The sequence below is a fragment of the Benincasa hispida genome, chromosome 10 (assembly GCF_027475165.1).
Source record: "Benincasa hispida cultivar pf3 chromosome 10, pf3_genome.v1.1, whole genome shotgun sequence".
In the NCBI taxonomy this organism is placed as follows: domain Eukaryota; kingdom Viridiplantae; phylum Streptophyta; class Magnoliopsida; order Cucurbitales; family Cucurbitaceae; genus Benincasa; species Benincasa hispida.
Window position 1 is genome coordinate 50,739,835 of NC_143487.1, and position 15,381 is coordinate 50,755,215.

Below are 15,381 nucleotides of genomic sequence, written 5' to 3' on the forward strand. Positions count from 1 at the left end.
CTTCGCCACACTACAGCTCCTCCGTTAATCCTGATGTGGACTTGCCAGAGTCGTTATCAGTCTGAAAATAAGAATCCGTGTATCCAGTAAGGATCAAATCCCTAGATCCATACACGAGCATGTAGTCCCTCGTTCTTCAAAGATACTTGAGGATGTTCTTCACTGCGGTCAAGTGATCCTGCCCTAGATTAGATTGATACCTACTGACTATGCCTACAGTGTAGCAGATGTCTAGACGAGTACAGAGCATCGCGTACATCAAACTGCCAATGACAGACGCATATGGGACTTGTCACATCTCTTGAACCTCTTGAGGCGTCTTAGGACACATGTCCTTACACAGAGTGACTTCATGCCTAAACGGTAGTAGGCCCTTCTTGGTGTTCGGCATCGAGTACTTGAGCAACATCTTGTCAATGTACGATGCCTGAGACAGTGTTATCACTTTGTTCTTACGATCTTGAAAGATCTCTATACCTAGAACAAACTGAGCCTTTCCCAAATCTTTCATTTGGAATTGGGTCGCTAGCTAGTTCTTAACTGCAGTCAAAAGACCTATATCATTCCCAATATGGGTGGACAGCAAAGCTACTTAAACCGAACTGATTTGCAAAACTGGACCGATTTATAAGAAAATCCGAAAAAATCGGTTCGATGCGGTTCGATGCAGTTCGATACAGTTCGTTGGACTGTTAAAATAAAATATAAACGGTCCGGTTCGGTTCCAAGTTTGAAAACCGGTTTCTAAACCGAACCAAACCATTTAAATATAAATATATATATAATATTAATATATAAAATATTAATAAAAATTTAAAATATTCCCTTCCCTCGTGCTCGTTCGCCTTCGCCCGTGAGTCCACGACCACATTCTTTGCTTTCGTTTCTTTCTTTCTTCTTTAGGGTTTGTGGCTACCGCACCCACCACCCGTCGCCAGCCCAGTGAGCCCGCAGTCGTTCTTCGTCAGCCAGCAGTTCAGGCGACTTTCCAGTTCAGTTCGAGTCCGTCAGCCAGCAGGCGACTTTCCAGTTCAGTTCGTCTTCGACTCGTCACTCTTCATTTCAGCTTCAGTTTGAGTTCGAGTTCGAGTCTTCATCTTCGAGTTCTAAATCATTTATAGTTTTCGTCTTCGAGTTCGAGTCCCAGTCTTCGTCTTCATCTTCGAGTTCGAAATCGAGGTTTCGCTTCCCTCAGTCCTCATCCAATCCAGATTTCAGGTAAATAAAAACAATTCTTAAGTAACTACTGAAATTGTATAAATCTTTATCGGTTGAGTGTATCAAAAAATGAGGATGTTAGATCTGATCGGTATTCAGGCCTACTAAACATAGGGCATGCCTACTGAAATTGTGTAAGATCAGGGATTTGATAAGTTTTAGCACAAAAAGACATAAACTTTAATACCTAATTAAAAATCAACAATCATAATATGACATAAAAGGAAGAAACTTAAAGGAAAGAAAAAAAAAACAAAAAACTTGAGAGAAGAACCTAATTGGAAAGAGGAGAGATTTGATGTTGTTGTGTTTGAACTTTGATCTATCAAATGAATGAAGGATCAACAATTCATGAATTCAATGAAATATTTGAATTTTTAGTTTAAGTAAATGATTTTCTTTGATGGTAATAAGTTTTCTCTCTATTTTTCCCTTTATAGGTACCATCACAATGAGCTTGAGCTTGAGCAAGAGCAACGATTCCAATGATGTTGTTGTTGTAATGCCACCACTACCACCACCACAAAAAGACGGAAGTGGGGAGACGATTTCAAAGCATGCAAATGGATGAGGAAAAATTCATCTATGATATTGGATCACATTACTAAATGTTCTAAATATAGTGATAATGATCCACATGCTAAATGTAACTATTGTGGTATGGTGTATGCATGTCATCCTAAAAGGAATGGAAATTCAACTATGAGAATGCATATTAAATACTACTGTAAAAAAAAATCCTTATCAGATTAAGAAGTCTAAGTTAGATGTAACTCGATGTTTACAATTGAGAGTACTCGGAGACTACTTGCTGAGATGATTATTATAGGTGCGTTGCCATTTAAATTCATGGAGAACCAAGGGAGGTTTGTGAATGGGACTTTGACGTTAGTAGAACCTAATTTTGTTCTTCCTTCTCGAAAAAAAATTGCTAAGGATATTTTGGGAATTTATGATAGCACGAAAGGGAGGTTGAAAGACATTTTTGTGAAAAAAGGATATAGAGTGTCACTCACAGCCGATATGTGGTCATCAATCCAAAATATGAACTATTTGGTTTTGACTGCACACTTTATTGATAAAGATTGGAAATTACATAAGAGAATTCTTAATTTCACCCAAATTGAGAATGATAGAAGGGAGACAATAGGAAAAGAGATTGAGAAATGTCTAAAACAATGGGGTATTGAAAGGGTTATGACATTGACAATTGATAATGCTTCGTCAAATGATACTGACATTGCTTATTTGAAGAAGCATTTTAAGCATGGGTTGGTGTTAGATGGTGAATCCTTGCATGTTCGATGTTGTGCATATATATTGAACTTAATTGTATGCGATGGCCTAAAAGATATTAATGATTCATTGGTTCGAATTCGAGATGCTGTGAGGTTTGTTAGATATTCTCTTGCTAGACTTGCCACATTTAAGAAGTGTATCAAAGAGGAGAACACATATAGTAAAAGTTTACATGAATGAAATTCTACTTATTTGATGCTTGAGGCCGTTGTAAAATTTGAAAAGGTATTTGAAAGGTTAGAAGACTACGACACAGTCTACATGAATGAAGAGGAAAAACCAACCACCAGGGATTGAGAAATTGCGAGAATATTTACCAAATTCTTGTCAGTATTCTATGAAGTAACTGTTAGGCTTTCAGGGTCTTTGTATGTCACTTCCAATACAGTCTTCCATGAGATTAGTATTGTTCATATTTGCATAAAAAAATATTCAAGTGCAACTGGTCCTAATGATGTGCTTTTGCAAGAAATGGCAACGAAAATGCAAGAAAAGTTTGATAAGTATTGGGGAAAAAAAGATAGAACAAATTTATTCTTGTATGTTTCCTTCATTTTAGACCCTCGTTATACGATGAAATTTCTTTTGCATTGCCTAAATCAATTATTTGATGTTGATGTGGAAAAAGCCGTAGGAAGTACGGTAGAGGTTTTTTTGAGAGCATTGTTCAATGAATACAATTTGTCACTATCAGTTGCGAATAAGGGTCAATCTTCATGTACCATTAAAAGTTCTCCATTTAGAATTACAAGTGCAATTGCTTCAGAGATTTTTCGTCTTGATTTTGAAGATTTGGATGAAGATGATTCGCAAAGTGTGGATTCAGAAGTTGATATTTACTTACTTGAACCTCGTGTTAAATGTGAGGATAATTTTGATATATTAGATTGGTGGAAGGGGAATTCTTCTAAATATAAGATTCTTAGCAAAATTGCACGAGATCTTTTAGCAGTTCTGGTATCCATAGTTACTTCTGAGACCGCATTCAACACTAGTGGGAGAGTAATTGATCCTTTTCGTACCTCATTATCTCCAACCACTGTTGAGGTACTTGTATGTGCACAAAATTGGTTATGTTCTGAACAAATTAGCATTGGTTTATGACAATACTTAGAGGAAATTGAAGATAAAGAGGAAGGTTCGTATATTCTAAACATATTTATATTTTTTTTTAACATATTTATTCATATATTTATTATAGTAACTATTAACAAGTTTATGATTTGTTTCTTAGTCTTCATAACGAGATTGAACGGAGCGGAAAATGCAAACAACAAGGAGAAGGAGAATCATGATTGACAAGTGAACAAATTTGTTTGTATTGATTGGACTTTTGGAATTCAGCACTAGTGTTTAGCTTGTTATTTGCTTTTATGTGACTTAAACTTTGAAAGTAATTGTTTGAAATTTGTGTATTGTGTACTTTGGAGAACTTTTTAGATTTTAACTTTTTATTGTAGTCATTTGGATTGATATGTTTTTATGAGTTATTTTGGATTGATATTTAAGAAATTTGTGTATTGTGTACTTTGGACATATTCTTATTGTGGATTGATATTTAAATTATGTTTAGAGTATAAAAAAAAAGAATATACAAATTTAAAAAAAAAGGAACAAGGAAAATAAAAGGCAATTTAAATTATGATATTTAAATTATGTGAAAATTTTGTAAAATAAAAAAAGAGAATATTCAAATTTCAAAAAAAAGGAAGAAGGAAAATAAAAGGCAAGAGAGAGTGGAAGGAAGAAGGAAAATAAAAGGCAGAAGAAACAAAAAAAAGTTTAAAAATAGGCAAAAAAAAGTAAAACCGATTCATGAAACTGAACCGAACCGAATGGAACCGGTTCGGTTCCATGCATAAATAATATCGATTCGGTTCAGTTTGACCTCCAAACCGAACCGAACTAAACCGCTTCCTCCCTTAATTCCCAATGAGTAGTATATAGTCTACATACAACACTAAGAAGACTACTGAAGAGTTGATGATCTTCTTGTAGACACAAGGTTCATCAAGGTTCTGGTCAAAGCCATACGACTTGATCACAGTATCAAACCGTATGTTCCAAGATCTAGATGCCTGTTTCAGCCAATAAATGGACCGATTCAGCTTGCAAACCTTTTTCTCTTAACCTTGGGTTATGAATCCGTCGGGTTACACCATGTAAATGGTCTCCTCAAGATTGCCATTCAGAAAGGTCGTCTTGACGTCCATTTGCCAAATCTCATAGTTATATAAGCCGCAATGGCCAATAGGATGCAGGTCAACTTTAACATGGCAACAGGCAAGAGAAAGTCTCCTCATAGTTGATTCCCTCTACCTAGGTATAACCCTTTGCCACAAGTCGAGCCTTAAAGGTCTATACCTTCCCATCAACACCCCGTTTGTGCTTGTAAATCCATTTACAACCTATCGGTCTTACCCTATCAGACTGATCTATAAGATCCCATACTGAGTTGAAGTACATCGACTCCATCTCGAGATCCCTGGCCTTGACCCATTCATCCAGGTCAAAATCCTCTATTGCCTTATGATAAGACAACGGATCCTTAACGTCATCATTTGCTACCATAGCAAAGATTTTTGTGAAACCCAGATAGCGAACGGGTGGGTTCACAACCCTCCCACTATGTCGAGGTTCCCTCGACTCTTGAGGTGAAATCGACCTACTAGATGAACTTCCATCAACAACTCTATCTGAAGTAGCAGGCTTTTCAACAATCTTGTTGAAGTTTTAGTAGTTTCATTAGAAAACTCCGCAACATGACTTTACTTCATGGACTGTGCTCCCTTATATGATCCTCCTCTAGGAAAGTATCATTCGTTGAAACAAACATCCTATTTTCTGATGGATCATAAAAATAATCCCCTCGTGTACCTTTGGGGTAGCCTACAAAGAGGCATAACCTCGACCGTGGTTCCAACTTCTTGGGATTTTCCTCAAGCACATGTGCAGGGCAACCCCAAATACGAAAGTGACATAAACTAGCTTTACGCCCGTTCCACAACTTCAGAGGTGTACTCGCAACACTCTTAGAGGAAAACAACTGAGTATGTATACCGCAGCCTCTACTGCGAAACGCCAAAACGAGTCCGGTAAGGAAGCGAACTCATCATCGAACGAACCATGCCGAACAAGGCTCTATTTCTTCTCTCTACTACACCATTTTGCTGAGGTGTACCCGGCGCTGAGAGTTGGAAAACGATTCCATGTACTATCAAATAGTCCTAGAATCCTGAGTCCAAAAAGTCTCTACCTCGATCCGATTGAAGTGTTTTAATCCGTCTATCCTATGCGTTTTCAACTTCAGCCTTGAACTCTTTGAACTTTTCAAAGGATTCAGACTGTCATTGCATAAGATTAATATATCCATACCTGGAGTAATCATCAGTGAAACTGATAAAAGACTTATAGCCACCTTGGGCTCGAACATACATAGGACCACAAAGGTCAGAATGTACTAACTCAAGAGGCTCTTCAGCTCTATAATCTTTTCCAGTAAAAGGTTGTTTAGTCATCTTACCCTCAAGGCAAGATTCGCACACCGGTAAAGAATTTTCTTCTAACTCACTTAGAAGTCCATTATTCACCAATCTCTCAATCCTATTGATATTGATGTGCCCTAAACGAAGATGCCAAAGATGAACATTTTCTTTTGGAGAAATACGTCGACGTTTTGTTTGAGTTACGGCAGTTTTAAACAATTCTGTGTTATGGAAGGAATTAATGGTTAACGGCCTAAGAACATATAAATTACTTTCTAGATTTGTTGTACAAATAGTAACATCATCTTTATGAATAAATGCTTTATCCACATTAAAAGAAACAGTGTATTTACATTTTAACAAACACTTTACAGAAATAAGGTTCGTCTTAAGTTCGGGAACAATATATACATCATTCAGAACTAGAAACCTATTCTGTAAAGCTAATTGGAGCCCTCCTACTGCCACAGCTGAGACGAGTGCCTGATGCCTACTCGCATCGTCATCTCACCAACCTCTAGCTGTCGTCAGGATCTAATCCCCTGAAAAGAAGAACAAACGTGATTAGTGGTGCCCGAATCAATTATCCAGGTAGAATCATCATTCTCCACTAAACAAGTTTCAAGTACAAATAAATCATATTTACCTTTATCTGCCTTGGCCTTAACCTTAGTGACCTTCCTTTCCTTCAGCCAGCGAGATAGTTCCTCTTCAAGTGTCCATCTTGGTTGCAATGGAAACACTTTTCGTTTTCAACTGGTGGTGGACGCCTTCTTGGGGCGACAGGCGGCAGGATAGCAGACGCCTTCCCTTTTCCCTTACCACCCTTTTTCTTCTTCCCCTTTGCAGAGTTAGAAGTAAAAGGTGCAAACTTTGTTCTTGAGGTCAAACCTCATGGAATGTCCTAGAAGATGAAGCCACATTTTCCTTACCCTTCATCCTCTCCTTACTTTTCAGTAAAGATTGGTAGATCTGCTACTCGTTGAGGAGAGTTCTAAGGTTATATTTCACTTTGTTAAGAATCACATTATTAACAAAGTGCAGGAAGCTCTCCGGCAAAGAATGCAGGATTATGCTAACCTGGCTGCCCTCATCGATGGTAGACCTGTTCAACTCCACCACATTGAAGTTGACTATCATGTTAAGCACATGTTCACGAATAGAGGTGCCTTCTTCCATTTTGGAGTTGAATATGTACTTAAGATCCTCATGCATAATCTGTTCAGACGGTTGTCCAAACATCCTCCGCATGGACTCCATGATCTCACGTGCTGAGACCATAGGCTCATGTTTCTTGGCCAAGACTTCAGAAAGACTTGCCAAGATGTAGGCTCGGACCTTCTCATTCGCCCGTGTCCATCGCTCGTATGCCTCCTGAAAATTTTGAGCGGCGTTGGGAGTTGGAATAGGAGGAAAGACCTCCGTAAGGGCAAACATGAGATCCTCGATGATAATAATCGTCGCAATCATGTGTTTCCATATCGAAAAGTTATCGCCAGTTAATTTTTCGACACTAAGAAAAGCTAACATGGTTGTGGCCATTTTGAAAACTTGTTGCTGAAAATATGAACAAAACTTGATCAGATTTTGCTAAACCACGTTTAAAATTAATTTTGCAAAACAATTTCAAGTACCCTAAGTGAAAGACTTCTATTTTGCAATGATGACCCAGTAAAGCAGGATAAACATCACCGGTGGGGTGATCAGATGCCCTTTCGCTGAGATGAGACATTCTCAACCACTAGGCAGAACCAACTCTTGGAACTGAACTTAACAACCACCATTTATTCCGTCTAAAACTGTTAATCTTTAATAATTCCGCGTAAGTGTGACCCCTCGATTTCAGTGCCAAAGTCCCGTGCTAATGAGCCCACCGTAGGGAAGAAGCAGATTAGGACAAGAGAATAAGTAACCTTATCCTCTTACAAGAGTTCAAATAATGAAATGCGCAAAACTGCCATCTTTTAGGGGGACACTCCCAGGGTGCCTTGAGGAGATGCCAGTAACTTTATTCAATCCAACGAGGGATATGGTGTCGCATTTCCCACTCCCACTTACTATGAACACTCTCTCCATCAACCTTGATATTGACTTGCCAAAACACCATCCGTTTGGAGGAGACGTCAAAAGTGCCTCGAGGCCGAGGGTAGATCTCACATTGTGGACTATTTAGGAGAAACGTGAAAGGTTTAAGTGAAACATCTTATGCCCTAAGTACCTCCCATTGAATGTTCTACCTAGGGATTCATTAACCTAGATAATTCGGCTACTAATTTTAGTCTAAGTCATCTTTTTAAAGTCCGCTCATAAACAATTTTTGTCTATGAAATATGAATAAGTTCAAGTAGTCACATTTAAACACTTTAATGGACTGTCTTTAACTTGCATGCATGCATCAAATCTATCTAATTCACCTTTCCAGATAAGTTCCCAGGTAGGGGTGTTACGTTTTCGTCAACTTAAATACCTCAGCCTAGACAGAACCTGCCTTAGACAAAAGGTCCCTTATAAATAGATTTGCTACATTTTAACCTTTTATTAGTCAATTTAATCCTATTAAACTGATTAAAAGATTAAATCCTTAGGGTTGCTAATCATGTTAGAACCATGATCTTAGGTCTATGTGATCCAAGTTTTAAACATTTTAAAACCTTGAATTAAACCTAAGTGAGCATGCATGTTTTTCTTATTGCTTTTAGTTCTAATTTCTCTTTAACTTTTAAAAAGAAACAACTAAAATACATCGCGCATAACTAGGTGTTTATAACGCTTATAAAGTAACCTATATGTCATGCTTCATGCAATGTCCGGTCATTACTATACATAACTTTTATATATACGTAATAACCAAGCAAATATGTTTTCCATTCACCCCTATACTATAACAATTATAATATAAAGATGATGCATGTCAATGCTTTTTATGCATGCATAAATATAACTTTTATATTATATGATGCATGAGCAGTTTTTACATAATTAAATCCTGCTTCTCTAAATTATAACATTTACAATAAAGAGATGATGTGTGACCAATGCATAACCTAAGGTGGGATTTACTATATGTGCATACCATATGACATAAAAAAATACATCGCATGTAATAAACCAAGGATTAATAGACCGGGATGAGCCTTTACAAAAAAAAAATCGGAATGAAATAACTCTATCTATTACATTTTCCATTGAGCAAACAGGTTCACAGGCGAACTGGTTCTTGAACCCTCCAAGAGAACTTCATTGTTTAGTAAACGTTGAAGATAAACGATCGCCCAACGCACACTAGACGATAGGCGCCAAAGCTAAACGATCGCTTAGACGAAAATAAGGCTGCGAAGCCTGATCATTTAGGCGATCGCTTAACGCGGCAAAAGGTAAACGATTTACCATGCATTGCTAAGCAATCGTTTAGTCAATAATTAAGTGATGAAGCTTGCTGAGCTAAATGATCATCTAGTGCGCGCGTGTGTTAAACGATACTTAGGTCCTTTTCGGCTAATAAAACAACCCTAAATCTATGTGGTTTATCCAAGTATAACTCTTATAATTGGATTTTAACCTACGATGTCTAGGTGATAAACCATTTTATTACCTCACATCACTCACGTATGCTCATAAAACAGGTTACCAACGCTTAATTATTCGGCCATAATCCCCAGGTAGGAGGTGTTCCGTTACCCGTCAACTTAAGTACCCCCAGCCTTAGACAGGATTATATACCGATTGAGTTTGTTACCAGGTTTTATAATTTTTAACAATTAAAACAGGTGGTCAACCTATTTAAATATATATAAATTCTCCTATTCCATTTAATTCTTAAATTAAACACGTAATTATATCTCATGTGATTACTAATTCTCTTAATTCTAATTTGAACGATTCAAATTAACTTATCACGCTATTTTAGAGCTAGTCCGTTACGAGCTAGTAGGGGGACCTCGCGGACCTACGGATCATGGGCTCCAACGATCCAAGATTAATTGACTAAACTCATTAGACCAAATTAATCTCCATTTGTTAACTAATGGGTCACTCCACTAATGCCCATAGTTGCACTCCCCTCACTGTAGATATATTATGTCCACATGATTTAACCATAATCAGCAAGTCGACCATTCATACATTGTTCGTAATAACGGCTAGGTTAAATATCTGTTTTACCCCGAGATTACGTCTAATTCCTTAAGTCCCTATTGATCCTCTGATGAACAACTGGTTTGTGATCCAATCACTAAACGAATCTCTCTCAGCCCAGCGAGAGGGTGTGGCCCCTTAATCAAGACCTTAATTCAGTACTTGAGAGAACAACCTTTCTCCTCTCCCTAAATCGGGTAGGTATGAACTCCGTCTTGCACCCTATGTCCCCAGCTATCTATCCGGTCTTAACCCTGAAATGGGAGTCTTATTGAGTAAGCACTATTGAGCCAACCCTCAACTATGCAAATCTAAGGACAATCCCAAATAAACAGGAGTTCATAGTTAGCTCAGGATTAAGACCAAGTTACCTAGGTCATCTAGGTGAAATAGTCAGTCTTAAACAGTAAACAACGTTATAAAGTAAGAGTGACTTATTTCTTGGTCCTGATCTTATGCAAACTCATTGCATAGGACGCCCCCACTCCTCATATTGTAACATGTACGAATTAGGATCACATCGTATGTAGCACTTTACAACTCTTTGTAACAACTATAGAGTAGGCCGCATCCAATGGTGTTACCAGAATAAGGTACCCAACCTCATTCAAGTACCATAGATCATTTTGACTATTTACTTGAACCCGATCCACTCTTATGTCTACACATAACATTCAAGTACTCATACAATAGTCATGGGTCTTAGTTTATTGGATTTAGAGTTTCGTACAATTTATGAAATCAATAACAAGTATATTGATCATAGAAGATGTTTATAATTTTACAAACTGCGAATTTTTGGGACATAAAATCCAACACAAGATCAGATCATTTCTAGGACTTTACAACAATTGTAACATCTACAAAGCAGGCCATACTCGTAGTGTCACCATGATAAGGTATCCAACATTATCCATCTACTACAGACCATTTAGGTTATCACATAAACATAATCCACCCGTATGTTTCTACATACATGTTTAAGCTACAAGATAACCTTGGATGTTAGTTTATTGGTTTGTGGGTTTAATGCAACTAAATGTCAAATAAAACAAACACATATTTTATTAGATAAATAAGATGTTTGTACAAGACAATTACAAACTATAGGACCCCACGAGATTTAAGGCATCAACCCCAACACATTGTTCCTTAGACAGATGAATTCTATGCCTGAAAGGTAACATCCGTTCTTGCTATTTTGCATTTTATATCTTGACAACATCTTGTTTATATAAGATGCCTGAGATAATGTTAGTGTTCTATTTTTTAGATTCTAAACTATTTGGATCGCAAGAACATACTATGCATCTCCCAAGTCCTTCATTTAGAACCAGAAAAGCTACAGTCTTGTTGACAATCTTCTTGTAAACGCAAGGTTCGTCAACGTTCGGTTTAAAGCCATAAGATTCGATCGCAGTGTCAAATCTCATATTTCAGGATTGAGATACTTGTTTTAACCCATAAATGAATCTCTTAAGCTTGCAAAACTTTTGCTCCTAACATTGTTCAATAAACCCCTTTGGTTAAGACATATAGATACTCTCTTCAAGATAGCCATTCAGAAAAGCTGTATTGACATCCATTTGCCAGATTTCATAATATAAAAAGCAGCAATGGACAAGAGTATTCTAATAGACTTGATCATGATAGCTTGGTCTCGTTTTCTTCATAATCCACCCCTCTCTTTAGGTAAACCCTTTTGCCACGAGTCTAGCTTTGTAAGTTTGTACCTTACCAGCTTGGTCTCATTTTCTCTTGTACATCCATTTGCAACCAATAGATTTTATCCCTTCTAGTTGATCTACAAATTTTTAGACTGAATTGAAGTACATTGACTCCATTTTGAGTTCCATGGCTTTTATTCATTGGTCCTTATCCACATCTTCCATTGCTTGTTTGAAAGTCAATGGATCCTCTTTGCCATCATCAGGTATGATGACCTGAGTTTCTGTTGAACCCATGTATTGGTTAGGTTGTTGAACAATCCTCCCACTACGTCGAGGCACTCTCAACTCTTGAGAAGGATGTGAAGTACCAATTTCATCAACTTCTCTTGTTGAAGGACCAGCTTGATCAACAACTTTTGTTGATTTATCTGTAATTTTTATGGACATCTCACTTAATACTAGCTTACTGCGAGATTGATGATTCTTTATGTAGTCCTCCTCTAGGAATGTTGCATTTGTCGATACAAATACTTTTATCTTTTTGAGGATTATAGAAATAACCACCTTTTGTCCCTTTAGAATAGCCTACAAATAGGCATATTTTTTAACGACGTTCCAATTTCTTTGGGTTTTGCACTAGTAGATGTGTTAGACATCCCAAACCCTGAAGTGATGTAAACTACTTTTACGTCCTCTCCATAACTCGTAAGGTGTTTCTGAAACGGGAACAATGTTCAAAATATACACAGCAGTCTCTACTACACATCCCCAAAAAGAACTAGGTAACTTAGCATAACTTATCATTGAATGAACCATGTCCAATAGGGTTCTATTTTTTCTTTCTGTTACACCATTCTGTTGAGGTGTACCAGGTGCTGTGAGTTGATAAATTTGTACTTCAACACTTTATTCGCAAGAAAGGAAACTTTCTTTCAATTTATGTTCAGTTTCTTCACACCATACATGAGTAGATAAATTTGTGAATGGGTTGAGAATAATTTAGCTAGCATGACTTAAGCTATGCACTTTATGCGATCATCTTGTCTTATGTATGCTTCATTCATCCTTTGGAGTACTTGAGAGAGTAGTCAGAATCTAGGCTTGATAGAGTCGGATTAGATTGCATAAGCAAGAGTGGAGACTTAGAAATAAGTTCTATCTGCTGCATTCCATAGACATCGCATGCGTCCTAGACATAGGAAATATGTCATCATGCATTGAGAAATGTAGGGCTTATTATTTGTGTATAGCATGATCGCATGACTTGTACAATATCTTAATACATGCTAGAAAAACCTCTTCTCAACCCCTTTATCGCATATTTGTTACAACACCACCCTTTCATCGCTGTGCATTTAATTCCATCGCATTAGAAAATCAAAGTTAAATAACCATCACAATAGGATCAGAGAATCTGTCGTATATCTATTTAGTAATCCATGCATTCGACATTGAACTTACCAGGACCCTAAGAAGGCTTATACTTGGGCTTTGTTAGGAAAACTTGTACGATCAACACATCCAGACATCCTTTCATCGCATGATAAATCATCGCATCAAGTTTTTGGTGCCGTTGCCGGGGATTACGGTATAGATTACCCTAACATCAAACCTCTTTGATCTTTGCAGCTTTCAACCTTTGGAGTATTGCCATTCCATCTGTGAAGGAAGAAGCAAGCGTCATATGAGCGAAGGAAATACTCCTGAGCTCAAGTACGACCCAGAGATTGAAAGAACTTTTCGCAAAAGGCAGAGAAACAGACATAAACGACAAGGAAGAGTTCGTAGAATGTCTGAACAACCTAAAGAACGAGTAGCGAACTAAAACAACATGATGGTAAATCCCATCCTACTGACAAATGATCGTAATAGAGCCATCTGGGACTAAGCGTCACCAAATTTGTATGATTTCTCCCCAGGAATCATGAGACCAGCATTAGATAGATCAAGGTTCAAGATGAAGCCAGTAATGTTACAAATGATACAAACAGTAGGAAAGTTCGGAGGACGGCATGGTAAAGATCCACATGCCCATCTACGAAGCCTCATTGAAATCTGTAACACTTTTGTGTTCCCTAATATTTCCCCAGAAGAGGTTCGACTCACGTTGTTTCCATTTTCACTATGTGATAAAGAGAGAAAATGGGCATACTCCCTCGAACCAGGAGAGATAACGTCATGGGAACAAGCTATAGAGAAATTTATGAAGAAGTATTTCCCTCCCACAAAAAATGCCAGAATGAGGAAATTGATCACCAATTTTGAACAAAGAAGAACATGAATCGCCCAGTGACGCATGGGCGAGATTCAAGAGACTAGTACGCGACTGCCCACACAATGGATTACTGGATTGCCTCCAAATGGAAATTTTCTATCATGGACTCAACTATGCATCGTAGACAGCTGCCAATGCGGCAATAACAGAAGGTCTTCTAGACAAAACATATGATGAAGCAACGAATATTCTTGATCGCATCTCAAGAAACCATGAAGATTGGCAAAAAATCAATCAAAGGACGAAGCCCGGAGAAGGTAATTCAAGTAATAGTGTCATCACATCATTACAAAATCAGATGAACGCGATGATAAACTTGTTGAAAGGCATCGCAATAAATAATTCAGGAGCTTGAAATGGGCAAGTCAATGCGATAGAGCAAACAAGCACCAGTTGCGTCTTATGTGAAGAATCACATTCTTTAGAGGAATGCCCTCGAAATCCTCAATCAGTTTACTTTGTCAAAAACAATCCTTTTTCAAATACTTACAACCTAGGGTGGCGAAATCACCCTATATTTTCTTGGAAGAACGACCAACAGCAAGGCAGTCAACCTGTGGCTCAGAGAGAGGGACCGCCAGGGTTTTTTCGTAGATCTAATGGACAGCAACAAGCTAGTAGTTCTCAACCACCATCCTCATCATCTCTGGAAAACCTGTTAAAGCAATACATCAAAAAGAATGAAACAGTCCTTCAAAACCAAGCTACATCCATCCACAATTTGGAAATTTAAATGGGACAAATTGTGGGAGAGCTAAAGAACAGACCCCAAGAGACATTGCCTAGCCCAGTTGAGCTTCCACACAATCCAGGGAATGTCGGGAAAGAACATTGCCAAGCAGTCACCCTAAAGAGTAGAAAGGCGACGATAGAAGTCAGAAGAAGCCTTGCAAGATCGAGTCAAAGAAGTAACCTGCGATTGAATCAAAAAAGCCTCTCAACCTACGATTGAATCAAAAAAGCCTCTATCACAAACTGAATCAAAGGAGTTCGAGACTAGGGAACCAGAAGATGCGACCACCTCTAAGCCTCCAAACCATGAAACATTAGAAGTATAACTACCTCCATTTCCTCAAAGACTGAAAAAGAAACATAACGATGAAGGCCAGTATCAGCGCTTCTTGGAAATATTGAAACAATTGCACATCAATATTCCATTCATAGAAGCGATATAGTAGATGCCAGTGTATACGAATTTTTTTTAAGGACGTTGTCTCGAAGAAGAGAAGCACGGAAAGATTCGTCACGGTGGCATTGACACAAGAATACAACACTATAATTCCACCAAAGATGAACGACC

The 15,381-nt window shown here is 37.8% G+C and overlaps 1 non-coding gene across 1 annotated transcript; it reads right to left on the minus strand.

The window, feature by feature from the left end:
- Positions 1-14,042: 14,042 nt before the first annotated feature.
- LOC120089554 (small nucleolar RNA R71) lies at positions 14,043-14,150 on the minus strand. Its single transcript, XR_005485230.1, has one exon. It is a non-coding gene; the product is annotated as a small nucleolar RNA R71 (small nucleolar RNA).
- Between the last annotated feature and the right edge of the window lie 1,231 nt (positions 14,151-15,381).